General features: G+C 35.3%; 1 long non-coding RNA gene across 6 annotated transcripts in view; it reads left to right on the forward strand.

The window, feature by feature from the left end:
* Positions 1-15,676, forward strand: part of LOC123570019 (uncharacterized) — a 90,626-nt gene that overhangs the window by 22,931 nt on the left and 52,019 nt on the right. For all 6 annotated transcript variants that reach the window (XR_012427129.1, XR_012427131.1, XR_012427128.1 and 3 more), the window contains exon 2: positions 574-664. This is a non-coding gene — a long non-coding RNA (uncharacterized lncRNA). The remainder of the gene's footprint in view (positions 1-573; positions 665-15,676) is intronic.

Below are 15,676 nucleotides of genomic sequence, written 5' to 3' on the forward strand. Positions count from 1 at the left end.
TAACTTATTATACCATATAAGATGGTATTATTTAATAATGATATCATTTATATAATTTATTTAACTATGCTTATATTTGTATATATATATGAGAAAGGTTTTGAGAACTCAAATTTGAACACTTTAAGTTTCAGATAACTGGCATGTTCATGAATCCCCTAGTGTGTTTTTCTATGCATATATAATATTATGTATACATCTGTAATCATCCTCTACATATCATTGAAAAGAGTTAGCCAACTTGCTTTAGGCAGACAGTAAGGGAAGGGTCCCTCTAGAACCTCCGACCCCTGTTTTGTGCAGATAAGGGAACTTGCATAGGGGGCTTGCCTAAACCTGCCCGCAGAGGCCCTCAAGCGCACTGGGGAAATGGGGTGGAGCCACCAGGAATTTGCACTTTATACAAACAGGGAAACCAGCCTTATCAGCTTTTATGTAAAAGCTCTTGTATTCAACTGCGAAGAGGGCAACTGAAAACCAGCTTTCAAGAACCTTTTTGCTGAGAGCTTTCCTTTTCGCATAATGAATTTGACTCCACTGACTCTTCAATGTCTGCATGCCTATTTCTTCCAGGTGGTGAGACAACAACCTGAACCTGGCTGAGCTAGGGAACAAAAAATTCCTGCATTGTTGTTCTATAACATTCTTCTTTCTTTGGACCCAGGTGAGTAAGGAAGATCTTTGAGAAACTCTACATGCTGCTACTTCTTATAACATGCTTCTTCTCCAGCAGGTCTCAAAGCGATAGAACACTTGACCTCTAATAAATAATGCGAATTTATTTCTTAATGTAATTCATCTGAAGGATGAATACTTTTTATTTTCTGAAGTTGGCAAGAAAATGTGGTATATTGTGGTAAATTAAGCCCCTCAGGCTAAGATGATGTATTGTAAGTTTTGTTGGAAGGATAGGCAAGTCTCTGAGGGTGTTACAGTGACAGTGTATGGAGGGTATGGATAGATTTTTGTCCAGTGTTGAGATTCTCCAGTACTTCACTAAACCCTGAATCACAAAAACTATTTGGTTCCATGGCACCTTTCCGTTTGTTGTAAACACAAAATGTGCCTTATATTAACCCTTGAGCAATTGACCACAGGATTCTGAGAGAGATTGCTCTAAATTTATTCACCCATGAATAAATTTGGATATGGATGTTTTCATTCTAGCTCAGATAACTCATTATTGAATTCCTTGGAAAGAACTTTGCTCCCTACATAAAAAACAAGCAAACAAACAAACAAAACCCAAAACAAACATGAATTTCCTTTGGAGACAATGTAGGACGATTCTCTAAGGAAGAACTCATATCAGTATTGCTTACAAAGTTACTTGCTTGTCCTTTAGGAACAATAGGCCTCTTATTCCTGTACCTCCCTCCACTCTTTTCCACATTATGCTGCTTAAATGCTCTTGGCTTTGTCTTGCCCACATAAGGCCTGCCTGCAATTACAAGACAAACCATTCGTACAGGAAATGGTTGCTCTTTGCTACTCAGAGTTAATACTGCCAGGTCTCATTTCTTTTTATTCTCCCTCTGAACAAAGATGATGAAGAGAGGGGTTACTGATTTGTCCCATTCATGCAACATATGGTTTAACAATCATTTATGGGTTATATTTCTACCTTCAGATCCCAAGCACAGTGCTTCTGTTTTAACAGGTGCAAATAATTGTAATAAGTTATATGGCATATGGGAAAAAGGAAGAAAATGAAAGGATACTAGGGGAAAAAAGTAGTTACAAAATGGGGCAAATTAGCAAAAACAAAAAATGAAAAGTAATCAACGAAAAACTTGCTAATTGTCCAAGCTTGCTGCTGGCTGACTGAACCCAGTACATTCAGGGAGTATACTTCAGACCCAGAAAAGTTCCTGTGATGACAGGAGGAGTGAAGGGTGTTCTAAACATCAGCCTGATACAAACCAGCTTCTTCTTTCTGTTCCAAGTTTCCAGCTCTTTGCTCACAAGCAAAGTGACATTTGGCCCAGAATCCCCACAGCTGTCAGTTCTAACAAGGGCCAGAGCAATTTTGTCCACTGGTGTGGAATGTTCCATGAAGTGACCAACGGTACACATTCCAGGCTCTAGGTGACTCCAAGCCTTACATTAGGCATCTGGAAAACAGAAAGTTTACCTGCAAACGGGGAGCAGTTTTTAGACAATAGTCATTGTTTGGAAGACTTTATATAAGCAGAAGCTATACATGAACACAGAGCCCGGAAGCTTGTCCAGAACAAGTAATTGAATTGTATCAGATTGTCCTGGAGAAAATTACCCACCTTTGCTGAGAAACCCATATCAGTGATTTCAACAGTGTTCTTTATATACATAGCATGTTCTAATAAATATTTAATGCATCTATCAATGAAGGGTTCTTAGTTCATTTTATTAACTCATGCTCCTTGGTGCCTGCAAGTAGGATGGTAAGATTGATCTTCTATGTACCTGAAATAAAGTGATTGCTCTTGGTAAATGATTAGTGTGATATGAGCTACTCTTTTATAATCAAATCATCTCATTATATTTTCCTTTTGAAACTTGAGTTCTTATTGAAGTATAATTCACTGACATATGTCAGATTACCCAGAAAATGTAAGACTAAGATCTGTGTGTAGTTGGCTGTCTTTGTTTGTTTCTGCTTCCATAATGAAATATCTGAGACTGGGTAATTTACAAAGAACAGAAATTTGTTTCTCACAGTTCTGGAGAATGAGCAGTTCAATATGGCATTGGTAAGGTCTGGTGAGGCCTCTGGTGAGGGCCTGGTCTTTGCATCCAAGATGGCATCGTGATGCTGCATCCATCCTCCAGAAAAAAGAACGCTGTGCCATCACATGAGAAAAAACGACCTAGCTAGTTCCCTCCAGCCCTTCTATAAGGTTGTTAAAGCCAGTCATGAAGGTGGAAACCTCTCCTAATCACCACCCAAAGGCTTCACCTCTTAATACTATCACATTTGGGATTATGTGTCAAAATCTGAATTTGGGAGGGACACATACAATCAAATAATAGCAGTGACTTTTGGGATTGTGTTAGAGAAAAAAGGCTGCTCATCAGAAGAAGTTGAATTGATGAAGTCACATCAGCAGCATTAGTCAATCCCATAAGGACAGCAGTGCAGAGATACCCTGAACTGAGATGAGAGCCTGGACCTACATACCAAGTATTAACCAATCATAGGGTAAAGGCTGTCTTCAAGGAGAACGTGCAACCTTAGGAGAAGCAGTTCCATTTGGATGAGGGCAATTTGCAGAAAGGGATGCTCAGTGTGCATTTAGAAGCCACCTCTCTCAGCAGCTAAGAAATGAGCATGTCAGTCCTGAGAGCATATCTGGTCAGCCCAGGGAGGCTTACCACAGTCATTGACTACAGTCTACTCCTTACACTGTAATTCCTTACTTGATCATTTAAATTTATTTCTTTTGGAAACAGCTGCTCCAGGATTCCTGTTGATTTTGTTTCCAGGAGGGTTAGTAGGGAATCATATAGTCCCTGGCACTACAAGTGGTCATGAGCTTCTAATAAATACTCATGATCTCCCACCCTCCTACCCATTCTAGATTCCCCTAATCTTGTCTAACATCTCTTCTAGTCTAGATAGCTTAGCTTGGTAGGGTGCTCCAAACCCTCATTACAGGCAAACCTCAGAAATATTATGTGTTTGATTCCAGACTAATGCAATAAAGCAAATATCACAATGAAGTGAGTCTCACAAATTTTTTTATTTCCAAGTGCATATAAAAGTTGTTTACATTATACTATAATCCATTAAGTGTGCAATAGTATTATGTCTTAAAAACCCTACCTACTTTAATGAAAAAAATACTTTATTGCTAAAAAATGCTACAGAACATCTGGTGGCAAAGGGTTTTGCCTCCGTTTTCAGGGATGCTGATTGATTAGGGTGGTGTTTGCTGAAGGTGTCTGGCAATTTCTTAACATAAGACAATGAAGTTTGTCACATTTATTAACTCTTCTTTTCACAAAAAAAAATTTCTCTGTAGCATGCAATGCTCTTTGGTAGCATTTGACCCACAAAAAAACTTTCAAAATTGGAGTCAATATTTTCAAGCTCTGCTACTGCTTTATCAACTAAGTTTATGTAATATTCTAAATCCTTTGTTGTCATTTCAACAATGTCCATAGCATCTTCACCAGGTAGATTCCATTTCAAGAAACGACTTTCTTTGCTCATTCTCAAGAAGCAACTCCTCATCTATTCAAGTTAGATCAAGAGATTGCAGCAATTTAATAACATCTTCAGGCTTCCCTCCTAATTCTAATTCTCTTCCTATTTTTCCACATCTGCAGTTACTTCTTCCACTAACATGTTTCTTGTTTTTTCTAACATTGGAAGTTTTGAGTTTTGACTAAGTTTCCTGTAGCACACCTCTATATTAAAAATTTTCTAATGCTTTTATCATTATTAGACTGGGGTTATAGTTGGGAAAAGAAGATCACAAAGTAAAGTGCCATTTTTATCATATATCAAGGGTACAAACAATATCACTTATGACTATTGATATTGACCATGGTCCTGACTGAAGTAATTTTTGTCAGATGCCTCCACTGTAAAGTTACGCTCACCCCACACACTCTCCATACTGCCATCATCGGCAGAAAGTCACTATGTTAGTTCACACTTAGGGAGTGGGATGTTATATGCTCCCCCTTCCTTAGGGTGAAACATCTACATAATTTATTTGGAATTCAATATGAGAGATTTATCTCTTCTCCCCCATTTATTAATTTGTTAATTCATTTGTTAATATTAATATGAAATCATAAAGATTTATTTTATACTTTAGGTTAAAATCCAACACTACTTTATTCTGATACTGAAATTGTTCCCTCTTTGAACATCAAGAGCTTTTAGTTGACTCCTGTGTCACTTTGACATACCCTTATTATTGTGGATTATTGTTGCTATTGTATTGCTTCCTTACTTTCTGGTACTACAAGATTCCCTAGGCTCATTTGAGTATTTCCTCTTCCAGTTCCCAAATCAGAGTTTCTTTAGGAAACTCTATTTTCTTTCACTGGAGATGAGATAGAAACCAAGATCTAGGTATTAGGTGTGCTCATTGCTACTGGGGTGACATTTTTCAGTTGCTCCCAGCTAATAGTAAAAAACACTAATCCATATATATATTAGGGACACATATTAAGTTAAACATAGTTTCTTACTGATGTCTCTCATTCTAATCTGATACCATATAGATCATGTTAGTCACTTTCTTTGTTGTTTATTTACAAATTTCTACTCAAACATTAAGAATATAGTTCCCATCATATGCCATCCATTTCCTTAATTGTTCAGTTACAGTATACATGTATCATAGCACATTTTTTTAACCTTTATCCTCATGAGAAACAATTTTGCCAACTATTGCTTATTGTGCCATTCATTTTGCCTTTAATGTTGCAGATTCCATTTATCTCCAAAATCACTTAGATTGATACCTCTTCTCATATTCCTTTCAGGATTGTTTTATACATTGTTATTATAATCAGCTTATCTTGTCACAAACAGCATTCTTTCCCGGGATCCTTGACCTCCTAAGTTTTTTCTTTTTAATTTGTAAATATTAACTATTTTCCCAGGGATGAAGCCAACTTGATCATGGTGGATAAGCTTTTTCATGTGCTTCTGGATTCAGTTTGCCAGTATTTTATTGAGGATTTTTGCATCACTGTTCATCAAGGATGTTGGCCTGAAGTTTTCTTTCTTTGTAATATCTCTGCCAGGTTTTGCTATCAGGATGATGCTGGCTTCATAGAATGAGTTAGGGAGGCGTCCTTCTTTTTCAAGTTTTTGGAATAGTTTCAGTAGGAATGGTACCAGCTCTTCTTTCTACCTCTGGTAGAATTCAGCTGTGAATTGTCTGATCCTGGGCTTTTTTTGGTTGTTAGGCTATTTATTACTACCTTGATATCAGAACTCATTATTAGTCTATGCAGGAATTCAGTTTCTTACTGGTTCAGTCTTGGGAGGGTGTATATGTTCAGGAATTTATCCATTTTTTCTACATTTTCTAGTTTATGTGCATAGAAGTGTTTATAGTATTCTCTCATGGTTTTATTTCTGTGGGATCAGTGGTGATATCACTCTTATCATTTTGGATTGTGTTTCTTTTACTCTTCTCTCTTTTATTAGTCTTACTAGCATTCTGTCTATTTTACTAATTTAAAAAAAAAAAATCCAGCTCCTGGATTTGTTGATATTTTGAAGGGTTTTGTGTATCTCTATCTCTGTTAGCTCATCTCTGATTTTGGTTATTTCTTCTTTTCTCCTAGGTTTGGGCTTTGTTTTCTCTTGTTTCTCTAGTTCTTTTAGGTCATGTTAGATTGTTAGGTTGTTAACTTGAGATATTTCTAGCTTTTTGATGTAAACATTTAGTGTGATAAATTTCCCTCTTACACAGCTTTAGCTGCATCTCAGAGATTCTGGTACATTATCTCTTTCTTCTCATTAGTTTCAAATAATTTATTAATTTCTGCCTTAATTTCATTATTTACCCAAGAGTCATTCAGGAGCATGTTGTTTAATTTCCACATAGTCATGTGGTTTTGAGTGATTTTCTTAATCTTTAGTTCTAAATTGATTATGCTGTGGTCTGGGATACTGTTTGCCATGATTTCAGTTCTTTTGGATTCACTGAAGGGTATTTTATTTCCAATTATCTGATCAATTTTAGAGTAAGTGCCAACAGGCAAAGGTGGTTCAACATATAAATGTGATTCATCACATAAACAGAACTAAAGACAAAAAAAAAAAAAAAAAAAGACTGTCTCAATAGATGCAGAAAAGGCCCTTGATATAATTCAACATTTCTTCATGTTAAAAACTCTCAATAAACTAGGTATGAAGGAACTTACCTCAAAATAATATAAGTCATCTATGACAAACCCACAGCCAATATCACACTAAATGGGCAAAAACTTGGAAACACTCTCTTTGAAAACCAGAACAAGGAAAGGATGCCCTTTCTCATCACTCCTATTTAACAGAGTATTGGAAGTTCTTGCCAGGGCAATTAGGAAAGAGAAAGAAATAAAAGGTATTCAAATAGGCAGAGAAGAAGTCAAATTATTTTCATTTGCAGATAACATGGTCCTATATCAAGAAAATCCCATTGTCTCAGCTTCAAAGTTTCTTAATCTGATAAGCAACTGTAGCAGAGTCTCAGGATACACGATGAATGTGTAAAAATTGCTAGCATTCCTATATACAAACAACAGGCAAGCTGAGAGCCAAATCATGAATGAACTCCCATTCACAATTGCTAAAAGGAGAACAAAATACCTAGGAATACAGCAAACAAGGGATGTGAAGGAACTATTCAAGGAGAACCAACCACTGCTCAAGAAAATCAGAGAGGACACACACAAAAAAAATGGAAAAACATTCTATGCTCATAGACAGAAAAAATTAATATCATGAAAATCGTCATACTGCCTGAAGTAATTTATAGATTCAATGCTATTCCCATTAAACTAACATTGACATTCTTCACAGAATTAGAAAAAAAAAAAAAAAAAAAACTATTTTAAAATTTATCTGAAACCAAAAGAGAGCTCATATGGCCAAGACAATCCTAAGCAAAAAGAACAAGCTGGAGACATCATGAAACCCAACTTCAAATTATACTACAAGGCTACAGTAACAAAACAGCATGGTACCGTTACAAGAACAGACATAGACTAATGGAACACAATAGAGAACTCAGAAATAAGACTGCACACCTACAACCATCACGTCTTTAACAAACCCAACAAAAATAAGCAATGGAAAAAGATTCCCTATTTAACAAATGATGCTAGAACTGGCTAGCCACATGCAGAAAATTAAAACTAAACCCTTTCCTTCTACCATATACAAAAATTAACTACATATGGATTAAACACTTCAATGTGAAACTCAAAACTATAAAAACCCTAGAAGAAAATCTAGGCAATACCATTTAGGACATAGGCACAAGGGACAATTTCAAAATGAAAATGCCAAAAATAATTGCAACGAAAGCAAAAAATGACCAATGAGATCTAATTAAACTAAAGAGCTTCTACACAGCCAAAGAAACTGTCATCAGAGTCAACAGACAACCTATAGAATAGGAGAAAATTTTTGAAATCTACCCATCTGACAAAGGAACTTAAAAAAATATCTACAAGGAATTTAAACAAAAATAAGAAAGAAATAAATGATCCCATTAAAAAGTTGTCAAAGAACATGAACAGACACTTCTCAAAAGAAAAGATATATGTGGCCAACAGACATAGGAAAAAAAGCTCAACATCACTGATTATTAGAAAAATGCAAATTGAAACCACAATGAGATACCATCTCACTCCAGTTATAATGGCTATTATTAAAAAGTTGGCCAGGTGAGGTGGCTTATGCCTGTAATCCCAGCACTATGGGAGGCTGAGGCAGGTGGATCATGAGGTCAGGAGTTCGAGACCATCCTAGCTAATATGGTGAAACCCTGTCTCTTGTAAAAATACAAAATTTAGCTGGTGGTGTGTGCCCAAAGTCCCAGTTACTCGGGAGGCTGAGGCAGGAGAATCGCTTGAACCCAGGAGGTGGAGGTTGCAGTGAGCTGCGATAGTGCCACTGTACTCCAGGCTGGGGAAAGAGCAAGATTGCATCTCAAAAAAAAAAAAAATTTGAAAAAAAATTTGAAAAAACACAGATGCTGGGGTGAGGTTGCAGTGAAAAACAAACACTTTTACATTGTTGGTGGGAGTGTAAATTAGTTCGACTGTTGTGGAAGATATTGTGACAATTCATCTAAGACCTAGAGGCAGAAATACCATTTGTCCCAGAAATCCCATTCCTGGGTATATACCCAAAAGAATATAAATCACTGTATTATAAAGACACATGTGTACGTATGTTCATTGCAGCGCTATTCATAATAGCAAAGACATGGAATCAATCTAAATGCCTATCAGCGATAAAGTGCATAAAGAAAATGCGGTATATATCTACCATGGAATATTATGCAGCCACAGAAAGCAATAAGATCATGTCCTTTGCAGAGACATGGATAGAGTCCATGTGGAAGTCATTATTCTCAGCAAACAAATGCAGGAAACGACAACCAAACACCACATATTCTCACTTGTAAGTGGGAGCTGAATAATAAGAACACATGGACATAAGAGGTGAATAACACACACTGGGGCCTGTCAGAGGGGTGGGGATGAGTGAGGGAGAACATCAGGAGTATCAGCTAATGGATGCTGGACTTAATACACAGGTTATGGGATGATCTGTGCAGAAAACCACCATGGCACATGTTTACATATGTAACAAACCTGCATATCCTACACATGTACCCCTGAGCTTAAGAAAGAAGTTGAAGAAAAAAAGATTAACTGTGTTGTACAGTACTACAGGTTTTGACAAATACAAAATGTTATGTATCTATGATTACAGTATCACACAGAATAGATTCACCACTCTAAAATTTCCCTGTGGTTCTATATCTGCAGCTTCTTCTCCTCCTGAACCCCTAACACGTATAAATCTTTATAGTACAAATTTATCTATTTTTTTTCTTTTTTTTTGCTAGATAAGATTTCATTATATGAATGTAATGTAATTTGTTTACTAATCATCTATTAAGTGACATCTTGATTGTTTTCAGTTTTTTACAATTATGAATAAATCTGGCATAAACATTCATATATAAGTTTTTTTTGTGTATGTGGACATACTTTTCAACTCAACTGAATAAATTTCTAAGAGCACAATGACTGAATTACATGGTAAAATTGTATTTAGATTCATAAGAAATTGCCAAACATTCTTCCAAAGTGGCTATATCATTTTCCAGCAGTGAAATGAATGAGAATTGCTCTTGGTCAGCATCCTTGCCAGAATTTGGCATTGTTCTTTTTGGAATTTTACCCATTCTAATAGTGGTATAATTGCATCTTGTTCTTCTATTATTTGCAATTCCTCAAGGACATATAAGAGTGAATATTTTATACGCTTATTTCCCATCAGTATATCTTCTTTTCTGTCACCAACTTTGGACAGAGAATGTCCATATATTTTCTTTGCTGAGATATCTGTTCAAATCTTTTGCCCATTTGGAAAATTGCATTATTTTCTTATGGCTGAGTTTTAGAATTTTTAAAATATTTTAGATACAAGCATTTTGTCAGATAAATGTTTTGCAAATATTTCCTTCCAAATGGTTCATTGCTGTTATATAGGAAAGCAATTCTCTTGTATGTTAATCTAATCTTATGAACTTGTTAAAAATTACTTACTAGTTCTAGGAGATTTTTATTAATTCAATGAAATTTTACTACATAGATAATCATGCCTCATGGAAACAAATAGAGTTATACTTATTCTTTTTAATGTATATAGTTTTAATTAACTTTTCTTGTCCTATTGCACTAGCTAGGACTTCCAGTACAATGCTGAATAGAAGCAATAAAAGTAAACATTCTTACCTAACTCCTAATATTAAGGTACATGTAGTTTTTGCCATCAAATATAATGCTAGCAGCAGATTTTTGCAGATATTCTTTATCAAGTTGAGAAAGTTTCCTCTAATCCTAGTTTGCCTAGAGATTTTATCAGGAATGATGCTGAATTTGGTCAAATTATTTTTCTGCATCAATTGAAATTCTTATATTTCTTTTATAGCATTCTGATTTATTAAATTAATTGACTTTAAAATGTTGAACTAGTCTTGCTGGGAGCAAATTTTACTTGGTCATGGTATATAATTCTTTTTGTACACTGTTGGTATAATTTGTTAATATTGTGTTGACAATTTATTCAACTCTGTTCAGGAGAAATAATTGCTTTGTAGATTTTCTTTCTTGAAAGGTATTTATTGGGTTTTGATATCAAGTTTTTGTTAAGGGTGACCTCATGGAATAAGTTAAAACATGTTTTATCTGCTTTTATTCTCTGTAATAGAAGAGAATATAGAGAATTGATATCACTTTCCCTAAAATATTTGGTGGATTTCACCAATGAAAAAATGTGAGCCTGATGTCTCTTGTTTGGAAGGAGATTAATTATACTTTTTAAAATTAATATACACTTAATTAAATTAATATATACTTACTCCATTTTTTAAGTTTTGGTAGTTTATATCTTTCAAGTAATTGGTTCATTTCATCTAGGTTATCAGATTTGTAGGTGTATGGCTCAGCTGTTCTTAGTATTCTTTAATTATACTTTTAATGCCTGTGAGATTGATAGCCATGACACCACTTTCATTTATCAATTTCATTCATCTTTTATTTTATTGATATTATGATCATTTTTCAAAATAAAAGTTTTTGTTTCATTATTTTCTTTATGGGTATCTTGTTTCATTTTCATTGATTTCTTTTCTATTTTTTATTACTGCTGATTTTCTGCTTCCTTTAGGATTAAATTACTTTTATTTCTACAGTTTCCTAGGGCAGAAACAAATTATTGATTTTACAGCTTTCTTCTATTCTAATTCTATGCCATAAGTTTCTCTCTAAACACTGCTTTTACACCATTCCACAAATTGATAAGTTGTACTTTCATTTTTGTTTACTTCAAAATACATTTAAATTAATTATGAGCCATTTTATTTTTCTGTTTTTGGAAGTATGTTGTTTAATCCCTAAATATTTTGAACTTTCCACCTTTCTTTATGTTGATTTCTAGTTCAATTCTATTGCAGTCTGAGAACATAGTTTGCATAACTTATATTCCTTTAAATGTGTTTAGGTGCAGGTTTTCCTCGTCCAGAATATAGTCTATATTGATGAATCTTACATGTGAGCTTCAGAAAAGTGCGTATTTTGCTGTTGTTGGATAAAGTAGTCTACAAATTTCAGATACAATTAATCAATGGTAGTATATCATTACTGATTATTTACCTGCTATATCTATCAGTAACTCAAAAAAGAGGAGCAGGAAGTTTTGTGGGTATTTTTTTTTCTTTCTTTTTGGACGCAGGTCTGTAGGCAGTAATTCAAGCCTATTAGTTAGAATTTCTGGAATTGTAATGCCAGGATATGTGTATTTTCCTTTTTTTTTTTTTTTTTTTTTTTTTGAAACAGAGTCTTGCTCTGTAGCCCAGGCTGGAGTGCAGTGGCGTGATGTCAGCTCACAGCAGCCTCCACCTCCCAGGTCCCGGTTCACGCAATTCTCCTCCCTCAGCCTCCCGAGTAGCTGGGATTACAAGCATGTGCCACCATGCACAGCTAATTTTTGTATTTTTAGTAGAGATGGGGTTTCATCATATTGGCCAGGCTGGTCTTGAACTGCTGACGTCGTGATCCGCCCATCTTGGCTTCCCAAAGTGCTGAGATTACAGGCGTGAGCCACCGCACCCAGCCAGGTTGTGTGTATTTTTAAAGCACCATGAGTGGTTTTCTTGTGGATAGTGCAACTAGAGTAGCCAAGGACTACCTCCATGAGAATTAATTTGTTGATACATTTTCTCTCAAAAGTGAAAGTGAATTTAGTTTTATAAGTGGTGAAATTTTGATATCAGACCTGTCAAACACCAAAATTTCAACAAATTTACTTTAAGATTTGACTTTTATTAGTGATTCATGAATTGGTCAGCACCACATCTATGAAATAGAAAAGGTACTCTCATAAGTTGAGCAGAAGTGAGTCCTATAGACAGAAAAGGCTGAGGAAAGCGGAAACAAAGAACAAAAATCGAATTGATATTTCAAACTTTCTTTCCTTTTAAAGTTAAAACAGAGGGGACTTCCTTATCATGCCAGCTTGAGTACACTGGGCTTCTTTCTATTGGCTTCTATAAATTTTCCATTTCTTAGAAAATTAGTCCATCTTAAAGTTCAGTTTAATTACATGACACCTACCACAAGTGACACCATCCTGACTTGGTCTGGTCTGTTGGGGTTAAGTGCATAAAGTCAGTCCAAAACAAAGGCTTCCAGTAAATTTTATTTAACAGGGCATAAGGCATTCTTTGGAAGGCTTCCTTTAGCAAGTACAGTGCTTTGGGACCATGGATAGCTGAAGTACATATGTAGATAGATATGTTTATTACAATACCTAAACATTCCATGTGTTACCTTGATAGTTTTGGGTTTTATGGCACTATAGACATCCAGCCATGAGTTTTCCTGCTCTTGTCAGATCATTCCCAAACATTGGGAAAAGTTCTCCACTCAGCTATCAGGTGGACTAGCTGCACCAATCCTCTGGTTACTACAAAGCCTGCCTACCATAGCCCCTGCTGGTTCACTCTACTTCTAAATAAATAACCCTGCCAATGTGACCCTGTATGGAGTGTAGTGTTCCCCTACCCAAGGCTGTGAGGATCTGTGACTAATAAACTGCTGCCAATCTTATCTGTCCAGTTTTGGGTATCACATATTTCGCCATCTCACACTATTTAGGGTGAGATATCCCTCTATTCCCAGCAGGTAAGTAGGAGGTAATCGGAATAATATGGAGTATCTAAAAGGAAGGGGAATGAAGCAGGAACAAGAAAGGAGAATATTAAAGAAGAACTATAGAGACACTGCCTAAAAACAAAAAATGTGTCTAGTCCTTTAGGCAATAATAGAATTAATTAGAAGATTAAATTTAAAAACTGGCACAACTGAGGAAAAAATACTATTTTCTATAAATTACATGTTTTTATTGCAAAATTTGAATACAAATAACATTTTAAATAACATCAAGAAGCATTTTCTTAGATGAAATATTTTAAGAAAGATAGAGATGTCAGTTTGTATAGGAACATCATAGACTTTCTAAAGATGTTGTAATATTCACCCTTATCTTTAGAAATATGGAATCAGAACTGTGAACAGTTTTTCCTGCTGGTTCTGTTGAATTTCCCTTAAACCAACAATCACCAAAGGTATGCCAGTGTGAACAGAGTACTTCTCTAAAATGAAACCAATAGGGGGCTTGTTCCAAGAAATGCTTCGCTAGGTAAGCAGGCTAAATGTGCTGAGCAGCAGTTTAGAGGCACTCTGCTATGTTTCCTTTTTATTTACTTATTTTTGTTTGTTTATGTTTTCAGAAAACATAGCCTCTGAAGTCCAGGCTAGTGATAATTATTCAGATCCTCTCAAAAGCACAGTTGCTTTACCCAAAGGCACTGTCTTTGTAGAATTGAAGTCTTTAGATTGAACTACTCTTGATATAAATTCGTTCTTTAGATTAAAAAATAAAAAGGCAAATATTAAATTTATTATGACTTCTGTTTGATAAAAAATGAAGAACTTGATACCAATTAAAAGATTCCATAGTCTATTATTTTTTATAATGCTCACCCTCATTTTAATGTAAGATTTCAGCTTGTACCTTTTTTGAATAAGAGAAGGAAGAAAGTGAGAAACTTAAACAATAATGAAACTCTCCTAAGGAAATGAAAACATGATGAGGCTTCCACTAGATGTCATAATTTTTTGATAACTCTCCTAAAACTCTCTTTTATTCATTCCCATTCCTCTGAAACAACCTATTATTTTGTTCTCCTATAACGTTTTATTTAAAGCTCCTCTAAAAACAGGTATTAGATTGAAACACAGTGAATTATCCATGTGGTGTTTTTTTTCTGATTTTATACTTACCCATCTTTATATCTCTAGCATGGCGGCAGGCTTTAAGTAGATATTCAAAAATATTTATCGAATTTTATTGACTGTGCTGTTTGCATTGTTAATTAATGCCAGTGGTGTTGAGGGCCTTTTGTCTCTTAGCATCTTCACCTACAGTCATTAGCATCTTCACCTACAGTCCCACTCAAAGATCACAGGACCAACAAGAGCATCACTACAGGAAAAAAAAATACTTTAAAAACTATTTGGCTTAAGAGGAAGTCATCTCTAATCTAAAAGGGAAAGAAGAAAGGACCTTTGTCATTGTAAATGATCATGATGTCAACTGGTTCAGAGACTCGGTTCCTTCTTGGGTTTAGAACATGTTCTCAACTTGGCCCCTGACTTTTGTCTGACTTTTAGAATGCCTGAACACAAACTGATCTTATTACTCATCCTTTTTTTTTTTTTTTTTTTTTTTTTTTTTGTGCCACGCTCACCCTGCAAGTCCAATTAGATATGTTTTTCTTTGCCAAGCCACTCTCTGGGCTGAGAATGAAGATTCCAAAACAATAAAAGTAAGAGTTGTGTTGGTGGATTGAGCCTTCTTTGTCAAAACCAGCAGCCATATCACTTCCCAGCAGTCTTGCTTTTCAACTCTTTTCCTCGTGTTTCATTTAACTATATCAGTACTCAGTAGTGTCTTACTGAGTTCTATTACCACTTTGCTTAATTCTTCAATTTTCTCTTCCTTAATTGTGCCTAGGCATGCTTTGCATTCAGTCACTCTTTAGTTCATGGGACCCTATTTTCAGCAAAGAAAAGTCTACATCTGTGAAGAGGCCTTGAGGGGCTGTGGCCATTGAGCTCACTTAGCCCAGTCGAATCTAAAATGGATCTCTTAGAAACACAAATGGGAGCAGAGCAAGCATGGCATGGAGAAAAAAAGGATATGGAGATGTTAGTGGAATTTCATATATAGGTACCATAGACAAGTTCTACCTAATGATTTGTATCTAAATCCCTCCATTAAAGTTTTACTCCTCAGCCTTACAAAGCTTTTCCACCTATTAAAATACTGTTTACACAAATTTTGATCAGTTACGTCTCAATGTGAATGTCT

The sequence above is a fragment of the Macaca fascicularis genome, chromosome 18 (genome assembly GCF_037993035.2).
Source record: "Macaca fascicularis isolate 582-1 chromosome 18, T2T-MFA8v1.1".
NCBI classification, from domain to species: Eukaryota; Metazoa; Chordata; class Mammalia; order Primates; family Cercopithecidae; genus Macaca; species Macaca fascicularis.